Source organism: Diachasma alloeum, unplaced genomic scaffold (assembly GCF_001412515.2).
Source record: "Diachasma alloeum isolate Michigan unplaced genomic scaffold, Dall2.0 Dall_scaffold_00866, whole genome shotgun sequence".
Lineage (NCBI taxonomy): Eukaryota > Metazoa > Arthropoda > Insecta > Hymenoptera > Braconidae > Diachasma > Diachasma alloeum.
This window is the reverse complement of record NW_021680987.1, coordinates 40,153-47,406: the sequence shown is the minus strand read 5'-3', so window position 1 is coordinate 47,406 and position 7,254 is coordinate 40,153.

Below are 7,254 nucleotides of genomic sequence, written 5' to 3'. Positions count from 1 at the left end.
CGGAAAGGTTTCGACTGTTTCGTAACCATAAATAAGCACTGATCGACAACATTGAAGACAGTGTTGACTTGAACGTTTACTGATCAACATGCATCGCAAGGTATTGCAAAAAGAGTCGAACGTTTTACATCACATTGCTTTAGCAAGTGAGGCAATCCGTCGTAAGCATAGAACATTAAAATTGGGTAAAGATGCAGCAGAACGTACTGCGAATGAAGTATTTAAACCAGTAATTACACCACTAGAAAAATTAGTCGAAGCGCAATCAAAAAAATCAGGGAAGAAGGGGAAAACATGGCCCGAACACAAGCTGTCAATGGTTCCATGGATGAATTCGAGAGATAGTGATGAAGAGAATGATGCATTTGAAACAGCTGATGAGGACAATAAAGAACTTCAATCAATGATTTTTTCAAGTACTCCAAGGCGTTCAGAATTATCATCGCAAGCTCGAGCGAGGGGAAGCGATAGTTCAGTACTTGGAAATGAGACATCAAAAGCAATTCAGTCGCTTGAAACCATTGATGAATCATCACATGAAGACGACAATACATCTCACACAGAAAATCTTGCACAGTCTTTCCTCAGTAGATTTGGAACAGCAAAAGAAAAAGAGCTAGACACTGAATTTGGGGTGAGGAATTTGAAAGGAGGTATGAAAATTGGAAATTCATTCGTTAATTTCAAAGATAATACAATGATATTGCAAGACGAACAATATCAATTAACCCCTGGACTTATGTCATTGATATTTATGAAGTCTCCGCAAACTGAGCATATAACTGAAATTGATAAGAAAACTTATGCTGAAATTATACAACGCACAAGTGCTCATCGATCTCGCTATGAATCTGACAAACCTATCAAGCAAAGGAGTACTCTTCCAAAATTCAAGAATATTATAGCACCATTGCTCCAATCATTGCCTGAGAAAACTGGAACAGCTCTGCTCCCTGAATATATGATTGCACCGAGAACTACGGATAAAAAATTTGATTATATTTACTGGGATGATCCCAATGAATTAGTCGATAGACTTCGTTTACTCATGGCATCCCAGGCGGCTGGTAATACTAGTCACACTAATGAAATCTTCTCTATCATCGAAGAGTTACGTGAGGCTGAAATTATATATTAGACTCTGTCTATGCAAGATTTCCTCAGTTCAATATCATGAGCGTTGATGTGTTTAGACGACAGTGGGCCTACGGTCGCACTAAAAGTTGTACGGGGCGACGAGGTCCTGCAGGTGATGGATTCAAACGTACTCATGATGGAAACTATGACATGGATAACAAAAAACTATGTAATTTAGCTGATGCTAAGCATGAGTTCGATGCTGTTTCCATGAAAATTTTGAAGATATTTATTGAGCAAAATATTCAGCCTATTCGACTAGAAATCATATCATTGAAAACTAATTTAGATACAGCTCTTCAAGCTTTCCAATCTCAACTGTCTGACCTCATTTCCCAAGCAGAGACAGAAAAGTTGAGAAGAAAGCAGAAAAAGAAAATGGCTGCATCAAAGCAGCAAGAGCAGTCAGATAGATTTAAAGGAGATGACAATAATGTTTGAGCTCATTTGTCAAGAGGCAAAGAAACTGTGAGGAAGCAGAGGCAGGAGATAGTTGCATCGAGGGCAGAGAGAAAATAATAGAATAACCTCATGGATATAAAGAAGGCTAGGGTAGTGGAGGAGCTCCATAAACCAGCTCGAAGGAATTACGTTCGTCGTCATGTGGATATCAGAGGGTTGAATGAGACTTGGCAAGCTGATCTTGTGGAGATGGGAGCTTATGCACATACAAATAAGGGGTATAAATATCTCTTGACAGTTATCGATATCTTTTCTAAGTATGTTTGGGCTATACCAATCAAGACAAAAACTGGTTCAAATGTCACGAGTGCTATGGATTCTATTCTGAGGAGTGGTCGTGTGCCTCAGAAACTGCATGTAGATCAAGGTAAAGAGTTCTACAACAAGAATTTCCAAGCTTTGATGAAAGATTATGGTATAACATTATATTCTACGTTTAGCAACCTCAAAGCGTCCATTTGTGAACGTTTCAATCGTACTTTGAAAAATAAAATGTGGAAGCAATTTTCTTTGAATGGAACTCACAAGTGGATAAATAGTGTAGACAATTTAGTATCAACATATAATAATACAAAACACAACACTATCAAGATAAAACCAAAGGATGTAATCAGCAAAAATGAAAAATTTTTACTCGAGCATGTCTATAGAAAATTGAAGAAGAATGTCAAAAGAGCGATGAAGTTCAAAGTCGGTGATAAAGTGCGTATCAGAAAACATAAAACCATCTTTGAAAAAGGATATACACCCAAGTGGACAACAGAAATCTTTACAATCAGGAAGGTGCAGAGGACCGATCCCGTTACTTACAAACTGATGGACATTAGAAATGAACTAGTGGAAGGAGGCTTCTACCAAGAAGAACTGCTGAAAGTGAAGTACCCAGACGTTTATCTAGTGGAGAAAGTGTTGAAAAAGAGGGGAAAGAAGGAATATGTTAAATGGTTGGGTTTCGATAGCACACATAATAGCTGGATTAATACCAATGATTTGTAATAATTTTTATGAATAAAAACACAACAACAAAATGTATAAATATTTAACGTCTTTTTTTATTCATCATATCCATAAGGTCGAGTGTCTGTTTGCCAGGTACAATTACCCTCTTATCATCATCAAAACTTAATGCTAATTTGCTTTGTTTCACTGTATACACATCATGCTTCTTGCTTTGAATTAAATATTGTGTTTTTACTAATTTTTTTTCATTAAAAAGACAATTCTTGTAATCTTCAAAAGTGATCGTTTTTAAAGTTGAACTTTTCACACCCTTCGCTCGCTTCTTTTCTTCTGATTCACCTAAAATTTTGAAAGTGTATAATTTAGCTCGGAGGCCTACGAATTCAGTCATAATTCTCCCATTGCATTCATCCTTCATTAATCCNTTTTAAAGTTTAACTTTTCACACCCTTCACTCGCTTCTTTTCTTCTGATTCATCTAAAATTTTGAAAGTGTATAATTTAGCTCGGAGGCCTACGAATTCAGTCATAATTCTCCCATTGCATTCATCCTTCATTAATCCTAAAATTTTTTTATTCTTTCTGGGCATTCCATACTTATTGATTTCGGGATAATCAGACGTATCAAATTTCATGATATTTTGCTTCATAATTTCATAGATATCAGGTACATCGAAATGGTACAACAGACTGTCTGTATCAGTATACATCAATTTTGACTTATTACCAAACACTTGTTTAACATAATTATAATGAAAATCGTAGATAAAAGTTTTTGATAAATCTAAAATTGAAAATCCAATGTAGATGGGCTTATTGAATGTAATCTGAGTTCGGTTCAACTGAATGATTACCAAGTCATCATCAAAAATAACGCTACTATGAAAATTAGGTTGAGCAATTCGAGCTCTTGCTCCATACCTCCCACTCCATTTAGTAACTAACTTTACATCTTTCTGTTTTCGCACATTTTCCATCGTTTTTCCAAAAACTGCATTATTCATCAATTTAAAAAAGTTTTTTTCGAACTCATTTGATGATTCTTTCCTTTTTTCAGTATTTAAATCTATATACGGTTTAAGCCAAGCACCTTGCTTAAATTGCAACGCCCGGTGAATTTGCGTTAATTTCATTCCAAGACTCAAACATTGTTTCAAATTTATATAATGAATTACATACTTTTTCTTATCATAAAGAGTTGTCATTAATTTTGAGTTTTTTCGATTGGGTGGTACAAAATGTTCTGGACATAAAGGTAAATCACTGTGCAAATAATAAAGCTCTCTAGGATATGATAAATCTACTTCCAAGATATATCCTATTGGAGAATCATCAGAAATTTTAAGAACGTCAAATTCTTCGTTAAGATCAACCCACTCAAAGGATCCATATGGCAGATGTCGACTCATTGCCGCACCATACAGATTATTCACATCGTAATACATTAAATACGATTCCGGTTTATCTGCCTCAAAATTATCCATATATCGATTATTAGCATGAGCATATCGATTCACACACTGAGCTACACCCCCTCGTATACCCTTCTCGATGAATAAGAGTTTTTCCACATCAGTAAATAGTTCTATTTCTACATTAGTACACTTCAACATTGCATCGAAAGCTAAACCTGGTGCAGTGTAATAATGTAGAGGATCTAACTGGTAAACAGAGGTACAACTTTTTCTGAAATTCTCGAAAATATCAACCAAGAGTAAAACATCGGTTTGCAAATATAAATCTGAATATTCACCTAACGTTGAAAGTTTGAATGTCATCCAGACCTGATGAGCATGAGCATAATCTTCATCAGAAATCCCTTGATTTTTAAGTGTGGAATGAAAATAATCTTTTTCTGGTAAATTCAATTCTTCTAACCTTTCCCAACTATTTACATATTCATAGGGGAAGACTCCTTTCCTCATCAACAAACTAAATTTTTCTTCATCATTATTATAGTATCGACGCGTGATCTGTTTATCACTATCAGATAAATAGGATGCTAATTTTTCTAAACTACTAGCCATGAATCGGAAAGAGTCAATGAATCTCAAATAAACTTTCGTTCCCGGAATATGCTTTCTGAAGGAAATGTACTTTTCTTTATTTATTGGGAGTAACTCAATAGCTCCACTGAAATCTCTCGCTAGGTCTTTTATCAGGAAATGTGCATCATAACCAGAGAGATTATGAAATATAACTGGTATATCATGTGAATTTTTATAATTTAAGTTACATCCAGCATGAGCGGCACCACGATAACTGCCAGTAAAATGACAATGATCTCGATGCTTGACATCTGTACTTATGAACGACTTTTCACAAATGTGACACACTTCTGCACTTTGAAACTCTTGCTTTCTTTCAATACTCAGTTTTTCCATCGGGATCACTGTTCTCAAGTAATCGTTCACCATCAAGCCAATATCCTGTAATTCCTCTACGAGCCACTTGATACACTGAGGATCTCGTTTGAGTTTAAATTTAGACAGATCATCATTAAAAGAGCACTTTAGATAAAAGGCTACACTGTGAGGAATGTGTTTTTGACGTAACATTCCATCTTCATTTCCATTATCATCCCCATTTATTGACTCTAGAATACATTCCAGATCAGCATAAATGACAAATGGTACAATCTCTTTGGATTTATAATTCTTAAAGCTCAGCAGATTTTCACCTTCCCTTGGTAGCACAGTTTTACAATGATTTATAGCAAAACAATCCTGCTGATGCCTTTCATAACCCCTTTTTTCTTGAAAATGACATAAACAACGATCGCACAACCATGTACGATGTGCATGACTGGAAATTTGAGCACTCACAAGTCGAGAGAGATCACGAATCCATGCGAAATGATAGATTGGCTGGATATCAGCTGCAACGTGAATCGATGAACAAAACAGAAGTAGATGAATTGTAGGTCTCTCTGACTTCACAGAACTGAGATGAAACGGTACGATTTGGCTATTTTCATCATCACTTGCCCCTTCGATTCCATATACATTGATGGATAATCCATTTTTGCTCTCAAACTTTGCAACATCATTTAGAGCAATTGGAAATTGAAGATTTCTGTAGTCCAATTTAACATTAGTATTTGGAATTTTAGCGGTTGAATAATGTGGATAGGAGCTCGTCACACACTTGTTAGTATTGACTGGATGAAGAGCAGCTATGACCGACCATAAAAAACAGAATTCGTCTGAATTCTTTAGATTGACAACAGCTTTCTTGCACTGTATATCATGAGGTAGCTCAGTATAGGTTGAAATGCCAGCAGCTAATGGTATATACCGATTCATATTGATGACTAGATGAATTACCTCAACTAGATTCCAACCGGAATCTCGCTCTTGGAAATCTTCAATTTTTGTCAATAAACATTCTATAACATTGACTTCGAACCAGTCTCCAATGTCTGTGTCTGGTAAAATAATTTCATTTCTCGTGCTGAAAAACTTTGTCTCTTGAACTAATTCCTCATCTCTTTTCACTTCAAATTTACAAGCTAAGATAGAATTCACTTTCATATTTCCAGCACTTTCAAGCACATTTTTTAACTGCACAGTCGCCAGTTTTTTTGCATCCTTCAGGAATTTCAATGGATCTTTATGATGGAGATTCACTATGGTACCAGTACGAATTCGCCCCTGAAAGACAGATTGTAAATCCTTCCATCGTACTCGTTCTGTGAGCTTCACACTGTGTGGGAATGGATCTAGTCTGCCTCCTCGATGCTGCTTGTATCTAAATTTTTCTAGATAATATTCGATTGTTGCAATTGTGGCTTGGACTTTACTCTTTTCTCCCACTGAAAGATTTACTTTTTTCAGAACTTTTCCATAGAGTTTAATATAATGACCACACCAGTACATCCATCGCTGTGTTTCATGTAGAGATGCATTTTTGTATGCATACTCGAGAATCTCGATCACTCTCTCAGTTTCCATCTTATCCAAGTAATGAAGCAACACTGACAAATCGTGAAATATCTCGAGCTTATTTATAGGCTCGTTACCCCCCATCAATGCTAAAATTCCATCCAAGAATTTGAAAGAATGTTGTACGTCCAGTATCTGTCAGTTCCCACGCGAGGATATTAGATAAGCAAATTTCAGTTGAATTCTTTAGATAAATCGATTTCTAGGAACAGTTGACCGTTACAGATATGAATCAGTCTGGATTCATCATCTTCAAAGGTACTTTTACCGAAAATTTTCGCGAGTGAGAAGTGGGGGAATACTGCCATTCCCACGCATCTTTGCTATATAAGCTGAATGTTCAAACGATTACCCAGACAGTCTCCTGATACTATTTGAGAACGAAGTGCTTTTCGAGTAGTTTGAATAAATAAATCTTTCTGTAAATCCGAAAATGATTCTCAACTGAAGTGTCTGAAAATGAATTGTGATAAAATCAATAAAATTGCATCTGCAACTACTTTTTTACCAACTAAAAAAATCAAAGATATGAAACTGGAGTACCAGTACCAAGTCACTGGGTTTCAAAATGCTAAAACCACATTTGGACTGAAAGTTTTAGCTATCATCGACGGAGAGTACACCGTTTGGCTTTCCAAACGTGTTTCAGAGGCATTCCTGGAGGATAATGAGGAGTACCAGAAGTATAAAGAAGCTGCCAAATCCAACAAACTCTTCATCAAGTTTTCTGAGGGCAAGTGGAATCCATGCA